The 16,508-nt window shown below is 34.0% G+C and overlaps 1 pseudogene; it reads left to right on the top strand.

The window, feature by feature from the left end:
• Positions 1-5,553: 5,553 nt before the first annotated feature.
• Positions 5,554-7,866, top strand: LOC142168363 (F-box/kelch-repeat protein At3g06240-like; annotated as a pseudogene).
• The last annotated feature ends 8,642 nt before the right edge of the window (positions 7,867-16,508 follow it).

Genomic DNA, 16,508 nt, shown 5'->3' with positions numbered 1-16,508 from the left:
AAAATCATTTCAAATGGTTCATTGTGTCAAATCTTAAACTGTCAATGAGAGTTGTATAAAATCTTATATTGTTCCTCCCACAATATGTCAATTGGTTTTGGAAGCAACCTTATGTGAATTATTCCTATTTTCAAAAATCAAAATATAGTACTATTTCCTTGAACTTATATTGATCAACTTATTAACCTTCATCGATTTCATGTACCAAACAAGAAAAGTATAAGAAATTGCATAAAACTTGCCCTTTAAGTAGGCCTCAAATCACTTGTATCAGCACCAATCATAACTTGGCCCAATAGAAAATCTCAAGTTAACTTTGTGAAATTTTGAAAAATCGAACAAAACAAAACTCCTCTGAATATCAGTAGATAGAATTCTTTTTGAAGTGGTAAAATAATTATTTGAATGGTTGTGACTTCCGTAGCTTTAATTATGGCACAACCAGCCAAGATAAATGAGATGGAAAATTAACTGTAAGCAAATGCGGATCAAGAATTTGAAGTTTATAGGTTTCTACAGTGATCTCATAGTTATTCCGCCTCTGACGGTCCATGTTCTACCATAGAATGTACAAGAGCAAATCATCGTCTAGAAACTTTATTGATTTATTTGCTAAAATACTACGAGTTTTTTGATTGGGATATTTTAAAGGTATATGAAGTTAACTGGTGTTTTTAATGGGTAGACCGCGTAGACTTGTTTTTTTTTTACAACCGTGATGTTTGAAACAACTTATACGAACTCGTAACTTTGGCTACCAAGACTTAGACAGATGAGAAAGATTCTTTTTTAATACTACTCTGCTTCACCCTTGGGTGCAATCGGGCTACCTACATATTTTAAACACAGGGGAATTGTGATGAAACCGAAATCGTCAAAGTATACAAAGCTAATGGATATTGATCAGTTGAGTTCATGGTGTTACAATTGAGTTTATCAGGTTTTATTGTTGGTTGGACATCGAAGGTGTGTTTACTATGGCTAAAAGTTGTTCAATTTACTTAAATTGTTCAAATGTTTTAGACCTAGTGGAAAACTTTATGCCTTGGTTGAAGTTATCCAATATTTGAATACTTTAAGTGGGCGTTTGGACATAAGAATTGTAAAATTTCAAAAAAAGTGATTTTTTTTCAAGTGAAAATAATATTTGAAAATTAAAATTGTGTTTGGACATGAATATAATTTTTGGGTTGTTTTTGAAGTTTTGTGCATGATCTGAGTTAAAATTTTGAAAAATAGCTTTTGGGAGTTTTTAAAATTTTCGAAAAAAATCCAAAATACATCTTCAAGTGAAAATTGAAAATTTTATGAACAAACGCTAATTTCGGAAAAAAATAAAATATTTCTTATGTCCAAACGGGATATAAAAAATTGTATGATCCCTCTTCCTTGTCCTATCTGTGCAGTTATGGAGATCCTCAGCAGGTTATCTGTGCGGTCTCTTCTTCGATTCAAGTGTGTTTCAAATTTTTTTAAAACATTGATCTCTGAACCTTATTCTAAAACGAAGCATCTCAATCATGCCGAGAATGACCAAAATTCCCAAAAATTTTCTTATTAACCAACTTTTGTTATAAATATATTATATTATGGATGTTCATTTAGTACTCCATTGTAAATAAGCTTTCTGAAGAAGCTTATTCATATGGGACTCCACCGTAAATATGATTATCTATTTAGTTCTCTATTGGAAATAAGCCTCCTGAAGAAGCTTATCACTTCGGTACCCGATTATGGATAAATATTACCCCCGGTAGAAGATTATCCATACCGGGTATAATAAGCTTATCCTTTCAATACCCAGTTATGGATAAGTATTACCTCCGGTAGAAGATTATCCATACCGGGTATAATAAGCTTATCCTTTCAGTACCCAGTTATGGATAAACATTACCCCCGGTAGAAGATTATTCGTACCGGGTATAATAAGCTTATCTAATACCCAGTTATGGATAAACATTACCTCCGGTAGAAGATTATCCATATCGGGTATAATAAGTTTATCCTTTCAGTACTCCGTTATGGATAAACATTGCTCTCAGTAGAAGATTATCCATATCTGGTATAGTAGCAGCTTACACAGCAGCTTCCTTTCTTCTATAAATAGAAGAGATTTCAGTTCATTATGTACATTAGTTTGAATTCGAATAATATAACAGTTTCTCTCTATACTTGTCTTTACTTTACAGTCTTTATTTTATAACACGTTATCAGCACGAGACACTGCCATCTCGAGCAAATAATTTCTGAAGATAATTTAGACTTCATGCATTTGGATGTAGCTGATTACTTTGCACTCCTAGAAGGAGAAACAAGTCATGTAATCGGTAGTGAATCTGTAGAAATATAAATATTTTAATTTTTGTTGTTTGTAATAGATAGTATGATTATGTAATTATTGTACATAAATAAAAGTTATGCTTTGATAATGATGTTTACTATAATATATTTTATTTATGTCATTTTGAAGTATATGGATAATCCCCAAATTATGTTTGGATCAAAGTCAAATCATGAAGATATTTGTGCTATTGATAGTGGAACAACTCATTTCATATTCAAGGATCAGAAATACTTTTCTTATTTGCATAAGGAAAAAGTAAATGTTTCAACAATTTTTGGTAATATAAATTTGATTGAAGGCTCCGGAAGAGCCATTATATTTTTGTCTAAGGGAACAAAACTTATTATAGACAATGTATTGTTCTCCTTCAAGTCCCGAAGAAACTTGTTGAGTTTTATAGATATCCGCCGAAATGGGTATCATGTTGAGAAAATAAATGAAATGAACAGGGAATATCTTTGTATTACAAAGAATATTTCTGGCCAGAAATGCATTGTAGAAAAGTTACCAACTTTATCTTCTGGCTTATACTATTCAAAAATTAGTACAATTGAAGCACACTCTATCGTACACCAGAAGTTTACGGATTCAAATACTTTTGTGCTTTGACATGGCTGTTTGGGCCATCCCGGATCAATAATGATGAGACGAATTACTGAAAATTCTAGTGGGCATCCATTAAAGAACCTAAAGATTCTTACAAATGACGAATTTTCTTGTGATTCTTGTTATCAAGGCAAAATGATCACTAGACCATCACCAATGAAGGTTGACATTGAATCCCCTGCCTTCTTAGAGCGTATACATGTGGATATATGTGGACCTATTCACCCACGAAGTGGGTTGTTTAGATATTTTATGGTCCTAATAGATGCATCTTCAAGATGGTCTCATGTGTGCCTACTATCATCTCGCAATCTGGCGTTTACAAAGCTATTAGCCCAAATAATTCGATTAAGGGCACAATTTCCAAATTATCCTATAAAGGCTATTCTCCTTGATAATGCTGGAGAATTCTCATCTTAAGATTTTGATGATTATTGTCTATCAGTTGGGATAAAAGTTGAACATCATGTAGCTTATGTTCATACTCAAATGGCCTTGCAGAGTCATTTATTAAACGTCTGCAATTGATAGCAAGACCGCTACTTATGAAAATAAAATTGCCCACTACGGCTTGGGGCCATGCTATCTTGCATGCAGCATCACTTATTCGTCTCAGACCGACACATTATAATAAATATTCTCTGTCACAATTAGTTTTTGGTCATGAACCAAATATTGCCCATCGACGAATTTTCGGATGTGCTGTATATATGCTAGTAGCACCACCACAATGTAGTAAGATGGGACCACAGAGAAGGATATGAATATATGTTGGGTTTGAATCACTCTCTATTATTCGCTATCTTGAACCATTGACAAGAGATTTATTTACTGCTCGATTTGCAGATTGTCGGTTTGATGAAACAAATTTCCCACAATTAGGGGGAGAGAAAAAGGAAATCAAAAGAGAAATTGTGTGAAAAGTTTCATCATTATCTCACTTTGATCCACGTACCCCTATATGTAATCTGGAGGGCTAGAAGATCATCCATTTACAGAATATAGCAAATCAAATGCCAGACGTATTTACTGAATTGAAAAGGATAACTAAGTCACATATCCCAGCAGAGAATGTGTCTATCCGAATTGATGTCCCAGTAGGACCATCTACTAGCATGAGAGCTAGTGAACATAACACATGCCTGAAGCGTGGTAGGCCTTTGGGTTCTAAGGATCGAAATCCTTGAAAAAGAAAATCGACAAATGATCAAAACGATACTATGAAGGGATCTCCTAAAGAGACCCAAGATCTCATTAGTTCTGAAATTCCTGAAGAAATCAATGAACCCGAAGCTCATGAGAGTGAAGAACTTTTAATAAATTCGACCGGTGATGGGATTAATTTAAATTGATCTGAAATAGTGGTGGATAATATTTTTGCATATAGTGTTGCACTTAATATTATGCAAGATAGTGAGGATCTTGAACCTCGATCTGTCGAAGAATGTCGACAAAGATCTGATTGGCCAAAATGTCAAGAGGCAATTCGATCGAAATTAAAGTCACTTACTAAAAGAGAGGTCTTTGGACCAGTAGTCCAAACACCTGCTGGTATAAAACCAGTTGGTCATAAATGCGTTTTTGTGCGAAAAAGGAATGATAAAAATGAAGTTGAAAGATACAAAGCTCGCCTTGTTGCACAAGGATTCTCACAACGACCTGGAGTCGATTTTGATGAAACATATTCACCTATTATGGATGCCATAACATTTCGATATCTCATCAGTTTAGCACTACATGAAAAGCTTGAAATTCATGTAATGGATGTAGTTACAGCTTATCTGTATGGTTCACTTGATAATGAAAATTATATGAAAATCTCTGAAGGATTTAAAATGCCTGAAGCAAAATCTCAGGAAATGTATTCAATCAGATTAAAAAGATCTTTGTACGGTTTAAAGCAATATGGGCGCATGTGGTATAATCGCCTTAGTGAATATTTGCTGAAAGAAGATTACATAAATGATGTTATTTGTCCATGTATTTTTATAAAGAAACTGGCATCAGAATTTGTTATACTTGCTGTTTATGTTGATGACATAAATCTTGTTGGAACTCCAGAAGAGCTCCAAAAGGAAATTGAATATCTTAAGAAATAATTTGAGATGAAAGATCTTGGAAAGACAAAACTTTGTCTTGGTCTGCAAATTGAACATTTAGCAGACGGGATCTTTATCCATCAATCTGCCTATACAGAAAGGGTCTTAAAACGCTTTTACATGGACAAAACGCACCCATTGAGTACACCAATGGTTGTTCGATCACTTGAAGTGAATAAGGATTTGTTCCGACCTCCAGAAGAGGATGAGGAACTCTTGGTCCCGAAGTACCCTATCTCAGTACAATTGGTGCACTAATGTATCTTGCTAATACTATAAGGCCTGACATAACATTTTCTGTTAATTTGCTAGCAAGATATAGTTCTTCTCCTACAGGGAGACATTGGAACGGGATTAAGCATATATTGCGATATTTCAAGGGAACTCTTGATATGAGTTTGTTTTATGCTAACAAAGATAGTGCATATCTTGTTGGTTATGCAGATGCAAGTTATTTATCTGATCCCCATAAAGCTCGATCTCAAACCGGGTACGTATTTACATATGGAGGTAGTGTCATATCATGGCACTCCACAAAGTAATCTATTGCTGCTACTTCTTCAAATCACACTGAGATAATAGCTATTCATGAAGCAAGTAGGGAATGCGTATGGTTGAGATCAATAATTAATTTTATTCGAGAAAAATGTAGTTTGGAATGTGAGAAAAGACCCACAATTTTATACGAAGACAATGTTGCATGCATAGCCCAATTGAAGGGAGGATTTATAAAAGGAGATAGAACGAAGCACATTTCACCAAAATTATTCTACACACACGATCTTCAGAAAAATGGTGACATTGATGTGCAACAAATCCGTTCAAGTGATAATCCAACAGATTTATTCACTAAATCTTTGCTAACTTCAACTTTTGAGAAGATGGTATACAAGATTGGAATGAGGAGACTCAAATATTTGAAACAAGGTTTTCATCAAGGGGAGTAAAATATGCGATGCACTATTTTTCCCTTACTAAGGTTTTTTTCCCATGGGGTTTTCATTATAAGGTTTTTAATGAGGCACCTAGCAATTCGTATTACTAAATATGTGTACTCTTTTTCCTTCACTAGGATTTTTTCCCACGTGATTTTTTCTAGTAAGGTTTTAATGAGGCATATTATCTTTTAATGAACATCCAAGGGGGAGTGTTATAAATATATTATATTATGGATGTTCATTTAGTACTCCATTGTAAATAAGCTTCCTGAATAAGCTTATCCATATGGGACTCCACCGTAAATATATTTATCTATTTAGTACTCTATTGGAAATAAGCTTCCTGAAGAAGCTTATCACTTCGGTACCCGGTTATGGATAAACATTACCCCGGTAGAAGATTATCCATACCGGGTATAATAAGCTTATCCTTTCAATACCCAATTATGGATAAACATTACCCTCGGTAGAAGATTATCCATATCAGGTATAATAAGCTTATCATTTCAGTACCTAGTTATGGATAAACATTACCCCCAGTAGAAGATTATCCATATCAGAGTATAATAAGCTTATCCTTTCAGTACCCAGTTATGGATAAACATTACCCCGATAGAAGATTATCCATATCGGGTATAATAAGCTTATCCTTTCAGTACCCAGTTATGGATAAACATTACCCCCGGTAGAAGATTATCCATATCGGGTATAATAAGCTTATCCTTTCAGTACTCCGTTATGGATAAACATTGCTCTCAGTAGAAGATTATCCATATCTGGTATAGTAGCAGCTTACACAACAGCTTCCTTTCTTCTATAAATAGAAGAGATTTCAGTTCATTATGTACATCAGTTTGAATTCGAATAATATAACAGTTTCTCTCTATACTTGTCTTTACTTTACAGTCTTTATTTTATAACACGTTATCAGCACGAGACTCTGACATCTCGAGCAAATACTTTGAAAGTCAGTTCAACTGGCTGAGGATGTGCAAAAAGTTAACTTCCCTTCAAGCTCTAAACCAAGGCATTGTGCGGCCCATTGTTGTTGCGATGGCTTGGTTATTATCGAGGTTTCTAATAATGTTGGCGATGAACGCTCCATACTTTTGCTATGGAACCCCTCCACGAGAGAATCAATATAACTTCATGATCCAGAATTTCCTCCGATGGATTTTCTCGTTTTGGATTGGGTTATGACTCAACTAGCGGTAACTATAAGATCCTTAAAATTAGCAATCACATAGATGATCCCAAATTACCTGGTGAGGTTCTCGAGCTGAAAGGTAGTTCCTGGAGAAAAATTGATAAACATCCTCGTGGCATTGGCAATGTGTTGTTTCGTACACATTCTTTGGCATTTGTATACGAGGCATTTCATTGGATCGGTATTTCAAGAAATCATTCGGTGGTTTCATTTAGTATTTCAAATGAAGTGTATTGAGAGATACCATTACCATAGCAAATATTATGCTTGAGGGGCAACATCTCTAGAGGCGTTTCAGTATTGGCTGAAGGAAAGCTTTGTGTTCGTTCTACTTCCATTCGTCAGGCGAAGGACACTTTTAAGTTATGGGTATTGAAAGACTATGGTGTCAAAGAATCTTGGGATGGATTGTTTACTACAGATGATCCCTGGCTTTATAAAGTTGTCCCAAAATATAGGTTTGCCGATGGTGAAATCCTATTCTGGTCCATGCATTTTCTACATATTGGGCACTTATTTAGGACATCTAGAGGACCATATGAATTATGACCTCAATGTAATACAGTTCAGAATGGAATTGCTTTTACAGAAAGCTTGATCTCTCCAAAATCACTACCTTCGTATTTGCTTATGCATGATCAAGGTGTTAGGGATATATTAGATATGCCCTAGATTCAATCTCATGTTTGATGATTTGAACATATTTTTTGTAAACGTTATTTGATATAAAAATATATGGCATTCTTTTATCATAGTCATTATTAATTATTTGATTAATTTGATAAGGTCCTTGATTAAATTTTGAGATTTATCATCGTGATAGAGATCATGATAACGAGAGCAAAGTCTCTTATAATTTAATCTAAATTTGTTCTTGGTCGTAGGATTATTAATTGGGACATTAGTAATCCGGTTAGATCAATATTTATGTGATCGTCTTTATTGGATAAAGATTAGTTGATCTCATTAACTAAATCACATAGATAGATGATGCATATAGAGATATGAACATTGAACCGACTCATTGGATAATTCCTAATGGTTAGAATTACCATAACTGTCAATAGGATATTCTCTTGAAGAATGTGATGTAAAAATTTCCTTTGACTTGAGATCATCATAGTAATTGACAAGTTATTTATTGTACTTTGATACTAGATACCTATGGCCCTAGGGCGATAGTTGAAAGGATATTGGGTATGATTAAATACTTGTAGAATTAGTGATTGATCAAGATGGAATCTGTCAACTCTTGGTAATGAGTTCAAGCTCCATGTTGTCATGAATTATAACCGACCAAATTAAGACCTTGGCCAGGGCGATTGAATGAAAGAAGAAAAGAGTTTCTTAAGTCATTCAATGGTTGATTATATTTTGACATGAACACATAGTTGGTTGCCTATTAGGATTTGACAGTTGAACCATATCCTAGGGTGATCCAGAGCTATAAGGACAGAAGAAATTACTACATTATTCTTCTACAGGTTCTTGAGAGTAAAATTGTATACTTCATTCTATCCGGTCATTAAGGAGTGTTGCTAGACGCCACCCTTGATTAGTATATTGATGTGATCAATTTACTACCGGCTTAGTACTGAACCTATGGGGTCGCACACTAACGAGTGTTCTCATCTTTGCTAAAGGATTAATTGCTTTATTATTTGATAATTAAATTAAAGAATTTAATTAGTCAAATAAATTTAGTTATTAGTCCAAATGAAATATTGTTATATTCTTTGCTAACATAGAGGATATAATTAATATTGTGAATAAATTGAAATATTCTATTTAGAATAGAAAAACGAAATTATATCTCTTAGTTAAAATTATATATGTGATATATATATATATATATATATATATATATATATATATATATATATATATATATATATAGTTAGCACTTATTTTATATAAAAGATGTTATATAAAATATTAATAAAGTCTTGCTAGTAAATCCAATTTTGAATTGGATTAATTAACATGGAAAATCCTTATGGTATTGTCTACAATTTTCAACCCATTTGATATGGGAGATAATTTTTTTAATAGGAAAATATTAATAAGAAGAATTCAATTTAGAATTAAATTCTATAAATGTGTTGCATGTTTTTATTTTCAAATATTGATTAAGTTATAGAATTCAATTTAGAATTGAATTCCATAAATGAGTTACATGTTTTTATTTTAAAATGGTGACTAAGTTGTAGAATTCAATTTAGAATTGAATTCCATAAATGAGTTACATGTTTTTATTTTAAAATGTTGACTAAGTTGTAGAATTCAATTTAGAATTGAATTCCATAAATAAGTTACATATTTTTTTTTAAAATATTTACCATAAGACATGTGATGGAAATTATGTATATATATGTGTGTGAGTCCTAATTAAGAATTAGTGAGACATAGATCTTATACATATTGTAAAGAAATCAAGAGAGTTATTTTTGAGAAGAAAAATTACTCTGAGAAAGTAATACTGCAATATAAAACCAAGATAGAAAATACTAGTACAAGAAAATTGTTTCTTGTTCTTCTACCTTTGAGTTGAGATTTTTGAGAAAAATTTCAACACAATATTTTCATTCAATTTGTTCACGGGGTTTCATTGATCAAGGAGTTGATAGCAAGGGCCAGTCTCAGTGTGGATACACATAGATTCTTCGCACTATCGAAGAAATTTAAAAACGAGACTCTTTTTACAAGGTACGTCTTAGATCCGATCTTTGATATGTAAATAAATTTTAAACACAAAAATTTATGCCTAGGATTGCTTTTATCTTCCGCTTCATGTTATGAACACCTCTATGCAATCCTACAGTGGTATCAGAGCCATGGTTTTTTGTGTCTAAAATTTATTTATGAAATATTTTATGATTATATTTGAAAAGTTCAAACTATAATACATGTGTTTTGTGCACTAGACAAATTGTTTGAATGCATGAATTGTTATTATTTTATTGTGAATAAAATATGTATTCATAAAAGTTAAATTACTGAGATAGTTCATAACTTGAATTTAAAATTTCATGTAAGATACGACGGTAATCTATAATAGGTTATTAGATTATACAGTTATTTAAATTGTTATTAGTTTATGAGGTATTAACTAATAATAATTTTCTGGCATGAATTATTTTATGTGATATATGTGATATATAAGATAAACATATTAGAAGTATGTTGAATTTCTTTTTTATGTCACATGCTTGTTCGGCGTATGCTTTTGAATTATTTATTACATGTGATGTAAATTAATTTAAGACAAAGCATGTAGACAACTTAAACCAAATTCATGTGCTATGAAAGATTTGATCATCATGTTATTAAAAATTATTTTAGTAACAATTCCCTCTTACTAAAATTTGAGTTCTTGAATAATAAAATATAAAGATATTTTATTATAAAGCTATCCATCAAAGTAAATAATTTTACTTATCTCTTGTTTATAAGGAGCGGCCTGACTACCAGGAGACTTATAGTTCGAGAATATGTTAAAATTGTTTATTTGCATTAGATGTATGGATTGAAAGAATTATTCAATTTTACACTAGATGCCTGGACTACCCGGGAGAGTATAAAATTTAATAAGTTCTTTGCTATCATGATGGTTGAACTCAACTATGCCAATAGGATCGACCTGACTACCAGAGGACTATTTGACATAGAGCTATTTAAGGAAGTTGTATAGGGATACAATTGGTAAGAGTACCTACCTTTAAAATATATATATGAGAAACGACTTGACTACCAAGGGGCTCATACATATTGTTGAAGGATTCCTTTACTCCACTAATTGAAATAAATATTTCTTAAACTATAATGAGGGTAAATAGTTTAAAATAATTAGTGGAAATATCATTTACATAAAAGTCCATGTCTTTATGATATATGTAAATATGTTCTTATATTATTGCCTTTTCTTTTCAATATTTTAGATTTCTCAATATGTCTGTTATATCACTGCGTGAAATACTTGAGACCAACACGTTGGTAGGACCAAACTTTGATGACTGATATAGAAATTTGAGAATTGTTCTCATGCATGAAAAGCTTATTAATGTGATCGATAAGCCTACAAAGATAATCCCACCAGAGAATGATGTTCAAGGCACCAAAGTTTATTAGAAATACTTGGAAGAATACCTTGCTATTAAACACATCATTCTCGCTTCTATGAGTTCTGAACTCCAGAGGAAACATCAGAATATGGATCCAACTGCAATTATTGAATATCTTAAGAAGATGGTTGATATACAGTTGGACATTGAAAACTCTCTGGTTGGACCCCTTGTCAATCATGTGATTGTTCTTGCCGAAGAACATGAGAAGCTGGGGTACAAGCTTGGTAAAGAGCTTTCTGAAGATTTGATCTTGCGGTCAATGTATGATGATGAATGTTTTCACTGCAAGAAGAAAGGGTATTGGAAGAGAAACTGCAAGGAGTATCTTGAAACTCTAAAGGACAAGAAACAAGGTGAGACATTAATGAAAAATATTTTCAAGATTTCTTTAGCTACTACTAATTCTTCATTGCGGGTATTAGATACTGGCAGTGGTTATAACATCTGTAATATATTGCAAGGGTTCAAGATAAGTACGAGATTAAAGAAAGGAGAAATTAATCTACAAGTTGGAAATGGTGCAAAAGTTGCAGCCGTAGCTGTTGGATCAATTTCCTTACTAATGCTTTCGGGAAAAGTACTTATGTTAGATGATTATTATTATGTTCATAAATTTGTTTCGAACATAATTTCAGCTTCTATGTTGGACAACCGTGGTTTTTACATAAATATAGGCAATGGTATTTGCTCTATTTATTATAGTGATAACTTATATGTGAATGACTATCTCCAACATGATGTTTATGTCTTACCTAATGTGAATGCTAATTCGATTATGCATATTTCAAGTCTTAAGAGGAAAAGAGATGATCATGTAAATCAAACATACCTTTGGCATTGAGGCTTGGTCATATTGGAGAGAAAAGAATTAACAAGTTGTACAAGGAAGGGTACCTTGACAAATATGATTTTGAATCATATCCAACTTGTGAATCCTGTCTCAAAGGAAAAATGACCAAATCTCCATTTACTGGAAGTGGAGAAAGAGCTTCTGAATTATTGGGACTAAATCATACAGATGTTTGTGGGCCCATGAAAATTTAAGCCAGAGGTGGATATTCTTACTTTATCACTTTCACAGATGATATGTCAAGATATGGATTTGTGTATCTTATGAAACACAAGTCTGAATCTTTTGAAATGTTCAAAAGGTTCCGTAGTGAAGTTGAGAAACAGACTGTAATACTCCTCATTAAAAAAAAGGGTAATTAAGTAATTTGCAACAAAAAAAAAAAGAATAACTAACCAAAAATAAAATACAATAAGAGATGAATTAAGGTCAAAGCCCTACGTTAACTAAACAAAGGAATTGGGGGCAAGCTATTTAACTCGGCAGAAGCAAACGAACAGAAGGCAAAATCACAAAGTTGGTTTGCTCTTTATCTAGCAAAGGGATTTACGGAGGAGGAGAATAAGTTAGGTAATTGAATTCTAATTTTTTTCCATGGTAATCTATATGAGATTTCCTTTACTCAATACTTAGCATAATGTTAGTGATTATTTTGTTAACTAAGGGAAGAAACAAAAAAAAAATTTAAGTTACTTTTAATTTAGTACAAACATGGATTCTCATTAGATGAATAAGTATTTTGTTAATCTTATAGCAAACAATTTAGTCTAGTGTAGAAACTTGAATGCTTGTAAGGCACTACATGAGGACAAGAAACAGTTCATATGAAAATAAATCAAATTCTTAACGCCCTTTATATATAGTAGGATCAATAAATTATAGGACCAAACAGAGATTCAAAGGCTTCTGTTGAAGGCATTATTTTTCAATTCAGAGGGTAAAATTTCTTACTTCAAGTTGGTTAAGATTATCATCTCACTGTATGTACATAAGAAATTATGTTGACAGTAATCCTTAATGATTTAGATTTATACATATGTTTGGCATAATCTAGGATAAAAGAAAAATATTGATGAATAAATATATGAGTAAGTTGAAATTGATAGGTTATAGACTAGTTGAATTACTCATAGTATAGATAAATATAATTCAGTAGATTGATGGTAGAACATAAAACTTTGAGGACTTGGGTAATCTATATTAGCTATGAATTAACTTAAACAAAGAAATTAACACAAGATCAATATTGATGTGATTATAGATTGATTGAAGAAAATCGTACAGATCGCTCGAGGTGACGAGTTTGGTATTTCGGCACGAGTGCTGTGAGTAGTAACCTTACCTCAATTTGTATTTCTACAACTAGCATGATTTACATATGATTTTAATATGAGCATGTTACCGACTGATTTGAATGTGCATGTGGGACAAGTCCTTTACTCGATATGATACTACTATATTTATTTTAGACGATTACAGTTATTCTGAATATTTTCATTGTTACTGAATACGTTTTACTGTTACTTGAGATGAGATTTACCGTTACTGAAATGAAATTTACATGAATTTATAAATACCAAAATGCCCTATATTGTTTTAAATTATTTTCTACGAGTATATACGGATTACAGAGACAAGTATAAATGGGAGTAGACATTGAAGGATCCCGTAGCTAACGGCGGGTTTGTTAGACCTGGTGCACCTTGTAACTACCGATTACTGTTAGAGCCCTCGCTAGTGGGAAGGTAGAACTAGCATACCGTTACCAATTTCCCTCGAGTAGGGACTACCGTTATATATGACTTTTTGCAAAGAAGTCCACAATTATACCGAATACATGATCCGTTTATTGAACCTCCCCAAAAAAATGTGAATATTGATATTATACAGTGGTTATCGAGCTTATTACTGAACTGTTAATTGTATTATACTACAAGAAAAGTATGATGAGACTGAAAATTATTTATTGTTTCTGAAAGGGCATTTGGATGTTATCCGTTTGAGATACTAGCATATTTTCTGACTTGTCCCCAAATAAAAACGGTTGTGGATAAGTGTTATTACTCACTGAGCTAGCGACTCATTCCCCGCTAATTTTTTTTACAGAGACAACAGCTGACGCAGGAGAGGATCTCGTTAATTAGAGCGCACAAGTTGAGAATTCTTGGTGAGCCTCGCACTTGTTCGCGTGGGCAGAGATTTTATTTATTGTTATGGTCTTTCCATTGAACTCTTAGAGTTGCTCCATAGTCAGTATTTTAGTGTCATGAGTATTCTTTCGTTATTATAGTCTTATGTTGAGTATTGTTCTCATTTATCAAAGTTGGAGATAAATTAGTATTTCTAGTGGTTAGTTGGTGATTTAGTTATGGTGGAGACTTGTATTGGTTAATTGACAAGTTGTCAATTGTTGAATTGCTATTAGGATGTTTGGTTGCTGATTTGAGACAGGGAAAAAATTTGGGATGGTCCAAAAACATGGAAAACTCTGCCCGATTTTCTGCAACATTACCGCTGAGGCTTACTTGGGAGCACTTGCTCCTAAGCGCCGGTCACAATTCTAAATTGGGTCGTGACAAAGTTGGTATAGAGCTTAGGCTTTAAGTCCCGAGTCATGGAGCAATGTTTAGTAGAGTCTTGTTCATGGGTATGTAGGCACTCATACTTATGATCTCGAGGCTACTGAACATTTAGGAATGTTTTTCCCTTCTTTCATTCTTTGATCGTGCGTTGAGATAACTTGAGATTGACTTTGGAATATTTCTTTCGCAGATGGCTAGTACACGCACACCCTCATCTGCTGGAGGTGGTGCTGGACGTGGTGCTACCCGGGGTGGCGATCAAGTTGGGGCTTATCAAACTAGAAGACAGACTGCTCCTCAACCCCAAATTGGGAACATGGGTCAAACCCAAGCTGTTATGACAGATCAAGTGCAAGGGCAGGGAGTTCAGAACTCTCCACCACCAGTGCCAACTATTGTACCTACTGTTGCCTTACCTGCAGATGCAGTGACAAGGTTATTGAATGTGTTAGAGGCATTGGTGCCTACTCAGGGCGGAAATTCAGCTCTTCAGGCTACTTTATAGACACAAGCACCTACACAGACGCAGCCTTTCGAGAATAAGGAAGTGTCCCTACACGAGTTCCTGAAGTTGAAATCATCAAAATTCACAGGTTCCGATAATTCAGCATATCCTCAAAGTTTCTTGGATGGGACACTCAAGGCATTACGTGCTCTTGGATGTTCTAGTGAGAGAGCCGTGGAGCTCGCAACATACAAACTAGAGGATATGACCAACACATGGTATAAAATGGTATTGCTAGGAAGGCCAGCAGGAGCACCACCACTGACATGGGACGAGTTCACTAAGTTGTTCAAGAATCATTTCCTTCCAAACAGTCTGATGCAACAATATGCTAGAGACTTTGAGAGATTGGTTCAGACTCCTAATATGGATGTGTCAACATATAATACTAAGTTCTGTAAGCTGGCTATATATGCTCCTCACTTAGTGCCTATCGAAGAAGCTCGAGTTCAGAGGTTTATTGATGGATTGGTTGGTCGTCTATACACTGCAGATCCCCACAGATAAAGACTTTATCCTACTATGATGTAGTCGACCTTGCTAGAAAGATTGACAACAAAGGACATGAGGAACGTGCAGCTAATGATTTACGTAAGAAGGCCAAGACAGGAGGGGCCTTCAGTGGTGGTTTTAGTGAAAATAGAAGAGCAGGAAATCAGGGACAATAACAATAACAGGGTTCTCAGACAGGGACACACATATCTTCACAGTCCACATACAGACCACATTACAGACAAGGTAATAGGGGACCATCATCTTCTGGACATCGAAATTCTGGGCAGATATATGCCACTATTCTAGTCTGCCAGACTTGTGGTAGATCACATTTGGGCCAATGCCGTGTTCTAACTAGAGAGTGCTTTCGGTGTGGCCAGTTGGGACATCATTTGAGGGATTGCCCTCAGCCTCCGAGAAATTTCAACCAGGCTTCTATTCAGTCAGCTGCACTGACTCAGACTACTCGTAATACTTCTGGTACTACAGGTATGGGAAATAAAGGTCAAGGTACTAGAGACCGAGCTAATGTGAATCAAGGACAAGACAATGCTGGAAGAGGTCAGGCGAGAGTTTTTGCATTTACTAGACAGGATGCTCAGGCCTCGAATGCAGTGGTTACATGTATTCTTTCTGTCTGTTCATTTGATGCACTTGCGTTGATTGATCCGGGATCTACCCACTCCTATGTGTCCTCGTACTTTGCTTTGAGATTTAGTAGACAGCCCGAGCTATTGAATGATCCTTTTTCTAGTTGC

This window comes from Nicotiana tabacum, chromosome 13 (assembly GCF_000715075.1).
Source record: "Nicotiana tabacum cultivar K326 chromosome 13, ASM71507v2, whole genome shotgun sequence".
Taxonomy (NCBI): domain Eukaryota; kingdom Viridiplantae; phylum Streptophyta; class Magnoliopsida; order Solanales; family Solanaceae; genus Nicotiana; species Nicotiana tabacum.
Note: the sequence above shows the minus strand (reverse complement) of the source record. Positions and strands in the feature narration are given on the sequence as shown.